The sequence below is a fragment of the Acinonyx jubatus genome, chromosome B1, assembly GCF_027475565.1.
Source record: "Acinonyx jubatus isolate Ajub_Pintada_27869175 chromosome B1, VMU_Ajub_asm_v1.0, whole genome shotgun sequence".
Lineage (NCBI taxonomy): Eukaryota > Metazoa > Chordata > Mammalia > Carnivora > Felidae > Acinonyx > Acinonyx jubatus.
Genome location: NC_069382.1, coordinates 145,751,286 through 145,769,492, shown reverse-complemented (window position 1 = coordinate 145,769,492; position 18,207 = coordinate 145,751,286).

Below are 18,207 nucleotides of genomic sequence, written 5' to 3'. Positions count from 1 at the left end.
AGCTTAAGCCATGATCTGACAGTTCATGAGTTCAAGAGTTTGAGCCCCACATTGGGCTCTCTGCTAACAGCATGGAGCCCATTTTGGATCCTGTTTTCCTAGCTCTCTGCCCTTCCCTGCTCACACCTTCTGTCTGTTTCAAAAATAAATAAACATTAAAATAAATAAATCACACATTAAATAGACTAAATCTCATCATTTGAAATCACCTGGGAATATATTTTTATGACATGAAACCAAGAAAGTGGAGTGTGGAGAGGCATTGATACCCTGCATCTGAAAATCTCTCAATTATGAACTCATCTCCTGTGTAAGAAGTTCAGGAACTGCATAGATAGATCTTTCTTAAACTGATCCAAATTGATTATGATAAATATTCTAAAATAATAGTGGTCTGTGAAAGGAAGAAACTTCCATAGGAGGTATGGGGGTTGAATTGTGGAGAAGAGGAACCATCGCTAAAGTTGTCACAGATCGTTCTGTATGCTATCCAATCACGTTCCATCCTTACCCCACACCAAAAGCCACTGTCTCAGGAAACAAACACAAACATTTAGATCTGAAATCTCCCAGTCCCCACCCCTTTCCCCCACAAAACTACATCCATCCCCCATTAAACATTGTCCTGGGAAGAAAGGCATTGTTCAAAAAGCTCATTTGGACTCATTCCACCTGAGTTGGTTACTCTTATTGAACAAAAAACTTGGTTACCCTCTTTGCAAGTTCTCTTTCATTCCTTCCCAAATCGGCTTTAATTGTACTGTTATATAATTGGACAGGAAAATGGCAAGGCTTTGTTTTACTGTCAGTCAAATCAGAATTTCTACTGAAGTGATATCAGCAGTTAAAGTAGAATTGAAAATCAAATGTGATGGCAGTTAATACTGTTGGTGATGCCTCTTAATGACAGCTCTTGCCAAGGAAATTAAAAGACTTCAAATTTTAATACTACTATATTCCTTGGGTTTTTACTTATTTTATTATTATATAAGACAAAGATTATTGTTAATGAACTAGTTCAAAATATTAGACAAATTTAATAATTTCACATTTTCAGTAAGCATTTATGTTTAGTTTCTTACTATATTTACTTAGTTCACAACTTAAAAGAGAAAGTATGCTATTTTCTAAATGTCTCTCAAGGCAGAGAAGGAATTCTATTTCAAATCATTCAGTATCAGAAGATTGTGTTGATCTGAACCCAAGACCTCACACAAAGGAATCCTGTATAATATATACATGCATGCAAATAAAGCATAATATTGAATTAAGGGGCTCCTGGGTGGCTCAGTTCGTTAAGTGTTTGACCTCGGCCTAGGTCATAATCTTGCCATTCCTGAGTTCAAGCCCTGCATCAGGCTCTGTGCTGACAGGTCAGAGCCTGGAACCTGTTTCAAATTCTGTGTCTTCCTCTACTCTGTCTGCCTCTCCCCTACTCACACTCTCTCTCTCTCTCTCTCTCTCTCTCTCAGAAACAAGTAAACATTAAAAAAAATTTTTTTAATAATAAAAAATATTGAATTAAAATTGCATTGTAAAGTAAATTGTCATAAGACTGTGCATAATATATACAAGAAGATAGAAGAAAAACTTGATTGTCTTAAATGTGCATTTTAATCATAACATGGATTTGTTTCAATAGAGTCTTTTAACATTAAAATCATAAAAAAACAAAAGCAATTTTGCTGTGTGAGTAATTTTGTAATTTTATTATATAAAACTAATATCTTCTTTTCCTTTTTTTCAGATTCCATTGCAGAAATCAATGAGATCTACAAATATTTACTTTCTTTTCCAAAGACTTTTATTTAGTATATTAAAAACACCAGTCTCACATATTGATTGGCTTGTGGTATTTTTTCATCAGACTTCATTTATATAGAAATGATGTTTATGATGTACTTTTTCCATCCAAAATTTTAAATGGCTATTTCCTAAATATGTAAATAATTTTTAGAGATTTAAACATATGATGGCAATATGTCTTTCTTTTGAATAAACACTATCTAAAAAAAAACACATACATACAAATAGAATTTTTTAATTGTTTGTTTCCAAATTATTTCTTTTGAAAATGTGACATAAGGCAGTTAAAGGGGAGACAACCATCATTCCATGGCTCTCCCCCATTATCCTTCCCTCCAAATGTTTCATCTACTGTTTAAACAGGAGTGCTGATGCATAGGGACACTTGTACCCCAATGTTTATAGCAGCACTTTCAACAACAGCCAAATTTTGGAAAGAGCCTAAATGTCCATTAGGTGATGAATGAATAAAGAAGATGAGGTTTAATACACAATGGAATACTACTTGGCAATGAGAAAAAATGAAATCTGGCCATTTGTAGCAACGTGGATGGAACTGAAGAGTATTATGCTAAGTGAAATAAGTCAGGCAGAGAAAGACAGATACCATATGTTTTCACTCATATGTGGATCCTGAAAAACTCAACAGAAGACCAAGGGGGAGGGGAAGGGAAAAAAAAAAGTTACAGAGAGGGAAGGAGACAAACCATAAGAGACTCTTAAATACTGAGAACAAACTGAGGGTTGATGAGGGGTGGGGGAGAGGGGAAAGTGGATGATGGGCATTGAGGAAGGCACCTGTTGGGATGAGCGCTGGGTATTGTATGGAAACCAATTTGACAATAAATTATATATATATATATATATATATATATATATATATATATATATATAACATGTATTTAATATCAATTTACATAATGCTTGCCAGTGCTAGGCGCTGTTCTAAGCTCCTAACAAATATTAACTTAAGCTTGTATAATAACCATGAAGTAGATATTATTATCACTCCCATCTTAAACATTAGGAAAATGAATCACAGAGAAGATAAATGATTTACCAAAGATTACTCATTTAGAAAAGTATCAGCAGGAGGATGAGAAAGCACACCAAAGTACATGGAATTATAACTTTATTAGAAATTAGAAGACACACAAACTGGCATGAAGTTAAACATGATGGCTATCTTCATTTTTTTGTCGCAACAAATTCTCAATAAGTTGGAGGCATAAGCCAACAAAAATTCATTCTCTCACAGTTCTGGAGGTCGAAAATCAGCTTTACTGGGCTGAAATTAATGTATTGGCAGGGCCATGAACCCCTCGATAGGCTTTTGGAGAGCTCTGGCTCTTCCAGCTTCTTCCTGTTGCTGCTAGCGTTCTTTAACTTGCCTCTGCATCATTCCAGTCTTCAAGGAATGCACCATCAAACCTCTGTCTGCTCTGTGCTTTCCAAGGTTTTCCCTCCTGGGTGTGTTCAAATCTTCTTCTGCCTCCCTCTATAAGAATACGTTCTGATTACATTTAGGACCCACTCAGATAATCCAGTACAATCTCTCCATTTCAAAATTTAAATTCACAATTCCATTTAATCACATCTCTCAAAGACCTATGTATTGCCAAATAAGGTAACATTCACGGATTCTAGGGATTAGAACAAAGTTGGAGCCATTTCACACCCTACCACAGTGACAACAGATAGAAATCAGGCTGAAATTAGGTATTGGGCTGATAAAAGAGTAACTCAGACATGAGAAGATGGACTGTATTTGTTTGGGCAATGAACAAATGCTTTGGCAAACTCACAGTGTCATATCTACAAATACGCGAATCCCCATAAATCAGTTCCTAGTGAAGTCTATTTGAACCTGATAATCAGGGGAAAAGAAAATGTAAACGACTGAGAGCTTGCAAATAGAGTTGATCCTAGATGAGGTAGGAAGAAACAGAACTTAATTAAGAAATCAGTTAACATTTTTAAGGCTCCCCCGGGACTGCATACAATAGTAGAAGAATTGAGGGCACAGGGAGGCTGGAGTCATACACTACTTCTGGTGGAAAAGTGTGCCAGAAGTGAGGTTCCTGCTGCTCATATGGTGACATGGGTTTCTAGTGACCCGGAAAATTCAGAAGCTGAGAAAAAGATTTTGAATTTTGATTCTTTGGGGCCCAAAAGGGCACAAACTTTGACATCTCTTTAATTTGATTCATCGTAGGATTGTGTATTTAGTAACACAAAAGGAGCAACAAACATGTGATTAAGATCTTTAGGGGGCACCTGGGTGGCTCTGTTGATTAAGCATCGGACTCCTGACTTTGGCTCAGGTTATGATCCCACAATTTGTGAGTTTGAGCCCTGCATTGGGCTCTGCGCTGAGCTTGGAGACTGCTTGGGATTCTCTCTCTATCCCTCCCCGACTTGTGCTCTCTCTTGCCCTCTCTCTCTCCCTTTCAAAGTTAGTAAATAAAATTTAAATAAAAAGATAGAGGGAGGAACGCTAAAAGGACAAAGGAAACCTTGGATAAAAGTTAAATAACATCAATGTCCCAACATGCAAAAATACTCAAAAATTTTGAAATCTCAATGCCACTGTCTAAAAAGACCCTATGCATGGGTAAAATTTCCCCCAATGAAATAGATGAAGCTACAAATGACAATCATCTGAGAAACTCCTGATGACAGCACTTACATAGTTATAAATTAAAATAACTGGCACAAACTAGCTACTAGCCTACAGAATAGTGGTAACATTAATCTTTTCCGTTTTTTCATTATCTCTCTATCCTCCGACATACTAAGTTTTGACAAGCAAAAGCAATACGACAGAGATCAACACTACACTCACTTCTGGGAACTCTCTTGGAAACCTGTAAGAATGAGAATTTTTGGCCTTGATTGCTGTTGCTGAGTTCAAGATCTAACTCCATCCAGCAGGGCTAATGCAATGCTCAGACTCACTGCAATAAAAAAATGAGGGAGTCTTTTTTTTTAACTTTAAAGATAACTTTATAAGGAGAAAGAAATTTAATTTTTTTAAGAGCTTAATAACTTGAAGGAATTTGTATTACTTAATTTCAGTGCATTTAAAAAAAATTTTTTTAATGTTTATTCATTTTGGAGAGACAGAACAGACCAGGAGCAGGGGCGGGGCAGAGAGAGAGGGAAAGCCGAAGCAGGTTTCAGGCTCTGAGCTGTCAGCACATAGCCCTAAGCAGGGCTCGAACTCACTGTCTGGAGATCATGACCTGAACTGAAGTTGGACACTCAACGGACTGAGCCACTCAGGCGCCCCAATGTGAATTTTTTTTTTTTTTAATCACTGATCGTAAGTCAACCTTAACTAGGTAGGCTTGAGAAACATTCAGTTTGACTTATTCCTGAGCCTTCTAGGAGTAAAAATGGAACTGCTCACCTTTCGTGTTCTAAAGACATGCCGTCCCTCCTGCTATCCTTCCCATGTCAGGAAACTGCCACACAATTCTTGGGGCCTCCTTTACCCATCCCTTTCACTCATAAGCCACATCTAGGCTGTCTGTACATACTGTCAGTTCTACCTTTGGGATCCGTGCACAACAGAACACATTCTCACCATTTCCACTGCTACCATCTGTCCAAAGCCATCATCATTTCTTACCTGAATTACTGCAACAGTTTCCTAACTGCTGTCCCTGCAGACACCTTTGCCCATCCATCCTCTCTTTCAACCCGAGGTTAGATCGTGTCACTCCCCTAACTAAAGAGTTTCATGACTCCCAGTATCAGAATAATTCCTAATCCTTATCCGCAATAACAGGACTTCTCACTACCTTTATGACTTTATATATTTGTTTACCTTACGGTTTCTCTCCAGCAATAGTTAAACTGATTCCTATAAAATAGAACCCCAAATCTCAGCAGTTTCGCCAAATAATTTTTTCTCAATTATACCACAGCCCATTGGAAGTTGGATGGTTCTGGTAGGGGCTTTTCCTTCAAATAGTGAATCGAAAAATCTGTGTTCCTTTCACTGTATGTCATTATCTCAAAATATGCTGCTTCCATGGAAGCTGATAGGGGAAGGAAGTGAAAGATTTCAAGAAGTTTTGTGGCCGGGACTGAAAAAGGAACTACACTTCTGCCCATCTTCGATTATTTATTAGGCAGTCACATGTTCCCAATGTAATAATAATGATGATTAAGAAAAACTAGATTGGTAAATATAGAACCTGTATCTGCACACCTCCCCTCACTAAATAAAAAGCATCCGTTTTACTCTTCCTCCCAAGCATAAAGCACTGTGACTTTCTTGCCAAGTAAGACAAAATTCAGGATTCCAACTCTCTACCAAAATTCAGGACTCCTCCTGCTCCTGAAAAGTGAACCGAAAAGACAAGTTATCTGCCCCACAAACATACCCAATAAACAGTGATAAAACTGAGATGGGCATTAAAAAAAAACAAACAAAAAAAATACCAAAAAAAACACCTCCATTTGGATATAATGATCACTGTCCATAATAATAGTAAAATCTCACTCAGCAGAAATTATAAAGACTTGAGATGAGGAAAGTTCCCCGATTTTTCTTTCACTCTGGAAATAAATACTAGATCCATTGTTCTCTTCAGTCACACTTAAAGTGGATTTTCCATCCTTGGTGGTTTTCAAAGCCTGTCTTCTGCTGTAGAATTTGTTATTTTAGGTCTCAAATAGCCAAATGATTTTTTTTTTAGTCTGAGCTCAAGATTTCTTTGACAATCCAATTCAATAAAAAGTCTTGTAGGAATATGATCTATTTGCCTCTAGTCAATTATACATACCAGTGACTATATTGAATGCCCTTTTCTTCCTTTTTTTTTTTTTGAATGCCCTTTTCTAAACTAATTTTGTTACCCTCTGCTTCTCTCTCTTAATTTGCTGGTGACTTCAATAAAGTCTTGAAGGAAAATATGTGGAAATATGACACCATTAATCTGACTTTTTTTCCTGAATTACTTTAAAACATTTGTTTGTGGGTATGTAGGTGGCTCAGTCGGTTAAGTGTCCAACTCTGGATTTCAGTTCAGGTCATAATCTCCCGATTTGTCAGATCAAAACCTTCCTCAGTCTCTGCTCTGACAGCCCACTTGGAATTCTCTCTCTACCCCACTCACATGCTTGCTCACTCTCTCTCTCTCAAGATAAATAAATAAACATTTTTTAATTTTTTAATGAGGACAGTTGAAAGGGAGAGTGTCCATATACTTGCTTTACAATGTCTATATCTTTTTGTATCTCTTACAGTATTTTTGCAATAACTCCATAGTTTCATTTGAGTCTAAGTAATCATTTTTATAGGTGAATATACTTCCTTATCCAGATTTGAATAAAGATGACCTGAAAAGATATCCCATCATTGAGGAACAGAGGAGTGGTAAAGTTCAGCCCTTTGTAATTACTAGCATATTTCTAAGGAAGATGTACCATTGATCCATTAGCCAGTTACAAAAATAGGTAGATTAATATTTCAATTAAAAAAAAAACACACAGGTAGGATTTAGGATTCATGTTACCACTTTGCACCCTCTGATTTAGATTTCAGGGCATAAATAGGAGGAATTTATAGATTATGTTGTCTTACAAAGAGCTCAATCAAAAGTAAAGGACTCTAATTAAGAAGCAAATGGGGGTGCCAGGCTGGCTCAGTCAATAGAGCAGGTGACTTTTGATCTTGGGGTCATGATTTTGAGCCCCATACTGGGCATAGAGATTACTTTAAAAAGAAAAAAGAAGCAAATGGACTAGAATGAGCCTATTTCAGAGTGCCAAATAAATGCAATCGAATGCTCTGTGGGAAAAAAGTAAAAGGACTCTACTGTCTGAATTTAAAGTTTTTAAGGTGTATGAAGATAGCATTAATACTACATTAGTTCAATCTTTACAGTAACTATAATACATCAGCTTTAATAAAATGATTTTCTTGAGATTTAAAAAATGAGTTGCTGCAAATGTGGCATTAGAAAAAATAAAACTAAAAGTTATATTTAAACATAATAATATTAAAATGTTGCCTTTTCACTGAAGGGAAGATAGTTGCTTTGAACATTTCCCCACCAAGGAAAAAGAAAAAAGTGGTATTCTTCACTTAGTTATTTTAATATTTTTCTTTTTAGAATATTTGTCATTGGAATATAGTTATTTTATTTTTTTAATGTTTATTTATTTTTGAGAGAGACATAGAGTGTGAACAGGGGAAGGGCAGAAAGGGAAGGAGACACATTATCGGAAGCAGGCTCCAGGCTCTGAGCTGTCAGCACAGAGCCTGACCTGGGACTTGAACCCATGAACTGTGAGATCATGACTGGAGCAGAAGTCGGATATTTAGCCGATTGAGCCACCCAGGTGTCCCGAATACATAGTTATTTTATATTGAAAATGGTTACAGAAGAAATTGTTAGCAAAATACACTTGTCTGGGTCTCATAATTAATTACATTGTGTAGTCATTAAAAAAGATTATCTCGGGACACCTGGGTGGCTCAGTCAAGTGAACAACTCTTGATGTAAACTCAGGTTGTGATCTCAGGATCGTGATGTCGAGCCCCTATCTGGGATCCACTCTGGGCATGGAACCTGCTTAAGATTCTCTCTCTCCCTTTCCCTATGCTTCTCCCCTTACTCCCCTCACACTCTCTCTCTCTCTCTCTCAAAAAAAAAAAAAAAAAAAAAAGATAATGCATTGTGATGCTGATAGAAAATAGTATTTTCTCTGATAATTTTTAATTTCTATTTTGGATTAAGATTTTGACTACGTACACACATATATAAATATAATACACACATGGATGAACACACCCTATTGTATTTTATTGAATACTCCACTTTTTAGCTGATAGCAGACATAATTAACACAATGTTTTTAGATGCCTGCAAAGGCCTTGAATAAGGATCATCAAGTTGATAGGATCATATAGGAAATACAGTCCATGTTTTACTCAGATATAATGCATTATATCTTTGATCTAGCATGACAACGATCAATTAAAGTGAAAGTATTGATCCATTGGTCAACGTGGATAAGTCTCAACAACATTAAGATTGGGGGAAAAAAGCAAGTTGCAGAAAGACACATACAATTGCATGTCTTGTTTATGTGAAATTTTAAACCCTCACAAACCCCCCTTTAAGTGCCATATACATGCACGATAAATGGTCCCCTTAAGTGCCATATACACACATGCTAAAATGCTACAAACAAGCCAGGGGGGCATCTACACAGACTTCATAATGGTTGACATCTGGGATGAGGCAAAGGACAATCAAATTTCCAGGGGAAACTTCAGCAGGGCCGACAACATGTGTTTCTTTCACCACGAACTATAAGGTTCAATGTGGTAAGTTGTTTACATTTGTACAATATAAGTGGTGAGAAAATGGATTTTTAGAAATTCCTTTTAAATATTCAGGTCAAAGCAATGCACGTTTCATTACTGAATTTAAAACTTAAGACACGGTCTCACCATACACAAATTGCCTCCTTAGACATTTTTGAAAAACAGTTGTAAAGGTCTCACTCATATTCTTCTTTTACTTACTGTTCTTTGCATGAGCACACTCAAAATACTAATCAAGACCAGGAATTTCATTGTAGATTTCTGTGGGGGAAAAACATTAACGTATGTGCTTCAATAAAGTGGAAATTTATACCGGCAGCAATCATCTGATTGCAAGGAACACAAAAGGGAGAGTTAAAATAAGAAAGGAAAATGAAATGGTCTCATGTGTACACAATGTTTTACCTAGACTTCCTTATTTCCCAAAGCACTTCACTTACGAGCTTTTTAGATGAGAGCAAATTAAGTAATGGATAAGGTCATGTCACTAGAAAATGATTTTCTCAACCTAAACTCTACCTCTTTAGAACTGTCATTGCTTGGGGGTACCTGGGTGGCTCAGTGGGTTAAGCATTCCAGTTCAGCTCAGGTCATGATCTTGCAGTTCAAGAATTCCAGCCCCCAGTGGGCTCTGTGCTGACAGCTCACAGCTTAGAGCCTGCTTCCGATTGATTCTGTGTTTGCCTCTCTCTCTCTGACCCTTCTCTGCTTGTACTCTGTCTCTCTCCCTCTCTCAAAAATAAATAAAAACATTAAAAAGAGAAAAGAAAAAAGACCTTCTATGGCACACCTGGTGGCTCAGTAGGTTAAGTGTCTGAGCAGAGCCCGGAGCCTGCTTCAGATTCTGTCTCTCTCTCTCTCTGCCCCTCTCCCACTCGCACTCTCTCTCTTTAGCTGTAAAAAATAAATTAATTAAAAAAATTTTTTAATAAAAAAAAGAGAACTACTAATAGTGCAATGAAGAAAAGAAGGCAGTGACAGAGCATAAAACTGCTGGATTGGTGGGTACTTATTTAGAGATCCTCAGAAACAAGGTATTTATGCAAGACCCACAGGTAACGAAGCACCTGGCCATTTAAAACTCAGTGCAGAGATTCTTGGATAAGCTCAAACACAAAACAGTTGGAGAAAGACAGAGATCCCTCAGACCTTGAGCAAGATGGAAAATATGGCAGAAATCGAGGTCAGAAAAGTCATTAATTAGAACAGGTAATTCTTGTGTCCATGGTGAGTATCTTCTTCATGTATCTTCATGTATCTTCATGTATCTTCATGTATCTTCTGTGTTAATAGAGAAGGCATAGGAGGCTTATAAGCGGAGAAGTGATATGATTTGAATAATGTTTGATTTAACATCATTTCTACAGCAGAATGGATAAGGCTCATGTGGGGGCAGTTATGGTGGGTAAGAGTAGAAGCAAGAAGTAAGAGTGGATTTCTCTTTTCCTCTTTTCCACCTGTGGTCTTATCTTTTTTTTTTCTTTTTTAAGTTTATTTATTTGTTTTGAAAAGGCAGAGAGAGAGTGCAGGGGAGGGGCAGAGAGAGAGGGAGACACAGAAACAAACCAGGCTCCAGGCTCTGAGTTGTCAGCACAGAGCCTGATGCGGGGCTGCAACTCCTAAACTTGAGATCATGACCTGACCCGAAGTCCAACGTTTAAGTGACTGAACCACCCAGGCGCCCAAGTAGTTCTCTGTTTTTTAAAGTCTACTTCTTTTTTTGTAATCTCTACACCCAATATGGGCCTCGAGCCCATGACTCCAAGATCAAGAGTCATTTGTTCTTCAACTGAGCCAGGCAGGCACCCCTATGAGTATCCTTTTATAAGTTGTTATTTATTTGCGTATTTGTCTTATTGTCAGCCTCATCTACCCTCCACAAAAATCAGCTCCATAAGGCAGAAATTTATGTGTCTTATTCACCATTTTGTTATCAGGGTCGACAACAATGCCTGGGATATACTGGGTGATCAATCTTTTTATTAACAAAAAAAGAGAGAGAGAGAGAAAGAAAGAATGAGATAAAAAGGACTTAAGGAATGAAGGAGGAAGGGATTCTTAAAAATCTTTATCGTATAGTTAGTCTGAAATAATTTCTTAGGAACATTTCTTGCGTATGTAATTTTGCCCCAAATCTTATGGTGGATCAGAGTATTAGCACTAATATTCTGTGTAGCCATTAGGAGATAGATTTTTTTTTTAAGTGAGAAACTAAGAAAATTTTTTGTTTGAGATAAATTTGCCTCCCCGTCCTAGAGTCAAATAGGGACTAATCTGAATTTGAATTAGCCAATAATCTGACACTAAGACCGATATAATGGTATCTTTTCTTTCATTATATATTCACTATCCACTTCTAAATATTTTAAGATACATTTGTGATCACACGTTGAAGTCAGTTTTAATGATTTTGTTGTCAAGACTCGGGCTCTTTTCTTTGGTATAAATTGCAGCCCTGTGAAAGAATTTACAAATGTGAGTAGCTAAAAGACAAGCTGAAGAAGAGGAACTAAAGTGTAAATATCAAGACAATAGAAAACCTTCTCAAATCATAATTGCTAGTGGAACACTATGTGACATAATAGTATCACCTTTGGAACACAGTCTTTCGTTGAGCTTTTCATAGGGTGGAAGAAAAGTTTTCATCCAACAGAACGTGGCATTTTTGAACAAACATGACATTTTATCATAGAGGAAGTGTCATCTTTTTTATGCTTTTATTGCAAAGTACTGTGAAATGTTCTGATTCATTATTTGCGAGGGTATGAAATTTGAGTTACACCTATCATTACAATAATATTTTGGTTTCTTTCATTACTGTTCACTCTTTCTCTTTTGACTGTATTGACGGGGGTTAGGTGAGTGAAAAGTAAATGCTCATGCTCTGAATTGATGTCAGGTCCTTTGTGAAGCACAAAGCATGGAGTGAGAAGACAGGAATCAGGTCTGAGACACAGGAAATTCCTCCAAACCAGAAGACTAGGAACTTTTCCAATTTCTTTGTCTCCCTCATTGTTTTATTACATTCAAATTGTCAAAAATTTTAGCTTTACATTTTAAGGCTTTGTTGTTGTTGTTGTTGAGATCCATGGCACTTCAAAAAAGTCCATTCGATATACATTACAGTAAACAATTCTAACACAAAGACACATGAAGCCTCCACCAATTGGAAATTTCACATCAGGTTATAAAGCATTTCTACCACCTCATGGGACACCTTTATGTGTCCTTTTATCAATTTACCCCCTTCCTTATCTCTAGAGTTAAAAACTCCTAGTGGGCTAAGGTAATTAATTCTGTTTTTCTTTTTAATATTACCACCTTGGATGCATTCCTTAAACTACTATCGTTTAGTTTTGCCTAATTTTTAACATTTTATAAAACAAATGCTACTACATACCTATTTTGACTCTTGCTTCTTTTGATCACTATTAGAAAAGTACACTTGCAGGGTTCCCTATGGGCGTTATCTTGATTTTATAGTTTTCTTTGCTGTATATTGCTCCATTTAGCTTCTGGAAAATGATGTGAATGCTAATCAAGGGCTTGAAGTTGTCAATATTCAACAGCACATGACGGCATGCTTGCGAACGTTGGCCATCCTTTTCCCCCAGTCATCACAAGCTTATTTAAGAGGCTCAGGCAAAAGTGATCACAATGGCAGATGGAGGCTGACAAGGTGTTGAAAACATGGATTTTCACTTATATATAGTCTGATGTGTCTCAACTACTCCTGGCCTCAGTAGAGACCAAAGTGAGCCCTCACTATGGCGTCTGTCCCCAAAGAAATCAATGGGCCTAGCTGGTGACAGACTGATTCTATGAGACTATTCCCATTATGAAAGGAGCAATGTTTTGTTCTCACAGACATAGGTTTGTATCCTTGATAGCTACTAATTCTCCCATCTCATAATATTCTGCCAGCAACGTCATCCACAGACTTACAAAATACCTTATTTGCCACAATTATATTCTACATAATACTGTCTCCCTTCTAGGACTCATTTCACAGGAAAAGAAGAACAGCCAAGGGATTCACAGGTCTTGCCAAGTAACCCATCATCAAAAGCACCTGGCCTGATAGAATGGTGGATAGAATGTTCTACTAGCAACTATTATGGTGCCAGTTGGTAGACCAAGATTCCCCAAAAGATGAGCTTCTATCTTATAAGCTGCAGTATTGGGTTCAAATATACGATTCTTTTCCACCATGATTATACTACATAGCTTCTGGAATAGTGGGGTGGAATTGTGAGTAGCTTCTCTACCTTTGATGCTTAGGAACCCAGTCAATAGAAGTGTTGTTTGTCTTCTCCATAGTTCTGCACTCTGCTGATTCAGAGATCTTATGTCCCATGAGAAGAATAAATGCTTGAGAATCAAAATGTTCCAACTGAGTTTGAACTTGGGATGACTCCAGACTACCACTGAATCTATAAGCACACACAGAGAGACACAAAATCAGGTCTCCCTAGACAGTGGTCCCAAGATACACTTAGCCTACAGCCCAGGGGTGGGGATGGGGGTTTTGGTGCTTCTTTTCTTCTTTTCTGATAGGAAAAGCTAATGGAAAATTATATAACATGAAAGAGAAAAGATGGGACCAGTGAGGATCCTGACCTTCCAGAAACAAAAGTCTAGGTCACTTCCCCAACTCAGGTGAAGAGCTCCAATCACCTGAAGCCTGAGCAGAAAGCAAAATAAACATGCAGGACAGTTGGACCTTCTTAAGTGAAGGCATGAAATTCATTTGTTGTATGGAAATTATATGTATAAGGGAGTGTTAAATGCTGAGCAACCAAAGAGATGAACTGTAACTGTCATTAAGCTACTCTCTCAGCTCACAACCATCCTTCTGTACTCTTCTTTGTGAAGGTAAGGCTGAACACCTTACCAAACCATATTCCATTCCTCCTTCTGCCAGTGATCTACTAGACTTTTTCCATAACGGGTACTCAGAAAGAGGTAACAGACACTCCTTCTATTCCTTTCTTTGCCTATCAGCTCTGCCCAACAATGTATCTTTATCACAGCAGTGACAAATCATTGTAGTAGCAACACGTTTGGTCCACGTTTGCAATTTTTCCATTACACCCCAAACCAATCTCATCACTCCCTCTCAGAGGTAGCGACAGTGGCCAGTCTGTGCCTCGTCATCAGAATTCTGGGTCCCAGCCCCAAAAAGCCTAAGTCCAAAACAGTAAGCTTTTAAAACCATGTCTTCTCTCAGTTCCCCTAAACCCATGGATGGTAGGTGCTTCCTAAAGTTTCTTTTTTACCTTTTCACTTCTCTAATTACCTGGTTAACACAATCAGTTATATTATGTTCCTTCTGTTCAAATCCTTGTGTTTTCTCTTCCGACTGGACCCTGCTCGATACATATCTGTGGCCATTCTGTCACTTGAAATATTTCCTAGACCTTTTGCTTCTGAATCTCCCTTAAGCATGCTCCAATAGGGTTTCTAAACTAAACCTCACTCCAAATTTCTGGCCAGTTACCAGTGATATCCATGCTACCAAATCAGTGGTCTTGTCTTGGTTCTCACCTTCCTTGACCTTTCTACAGCATTTAAGTTGCGCAATCCCACCACCTTAAAATATATCCTTCAGCAGTCTTCTAGCATAAGACATTCTTATGCACTTTCTCCTAGTTCCATGAGGTTTCAGTGTCAGTCACATTTGCTGATTCCTTTTCTTCCCTCCGTTTCCCGCCACCCACCCCGATTTCTTACTACTTCAGGGTCTCAGGGATAATCAGTCTTTGGCTTCTCCTTTTCCTCTCTATACTTATTCCCTTGTTGGTCTCATCCCATCACATGGCTTAAATGCCACCTAAATACTGTCATGATGGTGGTTCCTGAATTTTATCTAAAACCTGGATATAACCTCTGAATTCTGGATGCATATATTTAACTGCTTGTCTGACTTGACTTGTGTGTTAAATAAGCATCTCAACTATTATATCTTTTGAATGCCAATCTCCCAATCTTCCTTCTACCCTACCCGTTCTATCTTTTTTCAATAAATGCCAACATTAGTTTTCCATTTGCTGAAGACTAAACCCTTGGTATTATCCTTGACTGCTCTTTTTCTAACATTATGCATATGATCTCTCACTAAATCCATCAAGTTGAAACTTCCTATTATGCAGAATCTAGTCATTTGTCAACATTCCCGTGCTGATACAACTGTGACATATTTCCTAGATTTTTGTAACAACCTCCTGACTGGCCTCCCTGCTTCTAGCACTGTATACGTCACACCCCATCCGGTATTCTTCTTTAATGGAAGACTCAAAAGGATCCTATGAAATGTCCACCAGATCTCATTAGTTTAAGATACTGCACACTGCCATATACACCTTGTCCAAATTATGACAAAGATTTCAAAGAAATTAAATATCTAGACTAGGTATCGATGCAAGCCCTTTCTCCAGTAAGAATAAGCAACTCTACTATTCTACCGAGGACATGTTTCACTTTATTTGTGCAGAGAAAACACTGACTTAGCCTCTGAGCGATCCATTTAAAATAGCATAAATGGACATTTCAACCTACACTTGCTATGATTCTTCATTATAATAGAAAGATGAAACTTTTCAGGAAAAGATAAAGGTCTTTGAAATGATTACTTGACTGACCGTATAAAGTTCTGGGGATGCTTGAATGAAAAGATTGACATGAAGAAAGATAACAGCTTTGCCCTACGCACACACAAAAAAACTGTTTAAATAGCTGTGGGGCTGTCTCAGGTCATATTAGAAAGACTCTTTGCCTATTACAGATCTTGAGAATCAGGTAATACTAGTAAAAATTATTTAAGTACCTCTAATCCTTTTTAGGTATATTCTACAGGAGGAAAAAATTTATTGATTATACCAGGAATGGAAGTTAAGATTATAAGATCTTTGGTTGGAAATTAAGATCATTATAAGAAAATAAGAACATTATATTCATTGCTCTAAACAAAACATGAATTAGTGAATATGCAATTATTTGACAAATTCTGAAGTAGATGAGGGGAATGTGAAATCAGAAGGTAAGCCCTCTGTGGTATCTCAGAAAGCATTTTTAAATGGTAACTGTTGCTCGGTTATTCAATTTCAAGGTACAATTTGGGATTCTAAAACCTGAAAGGAATATGAATGTTATAGTAATAATATTTTACTGTTCTTCATAATTATCACAGTGCATAGCATATTATTTTGTATAAAGTGGCAGCTAAAACAATTTAACAATGGGCCCAATGAACTTAATATGTTTCTCTGTATGCTTCCTTCAAAATGTTCTATAGCTACATTATGTACTCATATAAACATTTTATTTGAACCTATATTTTCATGGCTAAAATTGGAAGTGGCTTTTAATTCACATGAATGTAAACTCTGAAAGTTGTGCAACTCAGAGCTTAATTTGTCCCCCATGAGCTGTTTTGATGAATATGGCTAGAATTTATTTTCTCTACATAGAAACAGCATTTGTTTTCAGACATTCTTCCAGGTTTCTAGTGGGGTCAGGGTGGTTATTGCTGATGACAGCAGGTCGTCTATTCGAGGAAAAAAAAAGAAACATTATGCTATCAAATTTTACAGCTGAGAGTTTAGACATTTATGAGTAAAGAAGGAAAATTATGATATAACATTTCCATATTCAAACTATGACAAACTATTACTTTAAGTACTATTAAATAGAAAGTAGATAATAGATTAGATAGATAGATAGATGCTATGCAGACAATTAAGCTAAGTTAGAAGGTTTAATAATATCCCTGCACCATGAAATGTTTTGATCTAGTTGTGACTTTCTGTGTAAAAAAAATATAACTTTTTAAATACAAAATTATATTGTAAAATATTTTAAATGGAATTTCAGAGACACTAATGTGGGAAATTGTGCATCAAAGAACTGGTGAAATTGAATATCACCAAATGAATTCTATTGGGAAAAAAGTTTAAAAAAAAAAAAGATGAAGCAAGGACAATGATGAAAGATTAAGAATTTTAACTTTCTTTATCCACAGCATAAATTATAGAGGTGCTAGTAATTTTCCTCAGACATGTGAATAATAGTTTCATATAGCCTTACCTCCAGGTATATGAGGGCATCAAGGGACTTTCAAATTGTTTTATTCAAGTGGAGGGGGGGCACCACATAAATAGAAAAATTTAGATAAAGTATGAAGTTGTGCACTTTTTTTCCTTAAGAATTTCACAAATGCATTAGACTAAGATATATATTTTCACTGAGACCAGGGCTAGCTGATTTATATGTTCCTGAAATATTTATTTAATGGCATAACATGTGTCAAGCCTTGCGTCTAGCTGGTATGGATAAAAGTATGCATAAAGAATGGTCCTTCATGGATGAGAACATGTATAGCTTTATAGAATAATAAATAAATATATATAAGTATATATAATATATTATATATATTATAAAAATATATATTTCAAATCTCACTGAGCATGTTCAGAACTGCATTATAACTATAGAAGTAGTCTCAAATATGCTAGGTGAAATCCTTGTAATTATAAGATCTACAAAATATCTGGAGTTTAACAATTCCCTAAGCAGTCAGTTAGATCAAAGAATTTCAGAAACCTAATTTTTCTGAGTGGCAGACAGAAAAATGTTTATAGAATAATTACATTAGCTTATTTCTCTTCACTGGGTGAGTTGTAGAGATATCTTCCTTTTTGAAAACTCTTGCGTATATAGGGAGAAATACTGATAAATAAAATACTTCCTACCTTTATTCTTGAGTGTAAGATCGATGCTTAATCATCCTTAATAGGAAGGATTTACCCTTTAAATAGGCCAATGTTGTGACATGTGTTTGTGAGTGCGTGTGCGTGTATAAAAAGTGAGGATAGAGCATCTGGGTGGCTCAGTTGGTTGAGTGGCTATCTTTGGCTCAGGTCATAATCTCGGGCTTCCCGAGTTCTATCCCCATATTGGGCTCTCTGCTGTCAGCCTGTCAGTGCAGAGCCAGCTTGGGTTCCTCTGTCCCCCTCTCTCTGCTCCTCCTCAGCCTGTGCTCTCTCCAAAAGAAA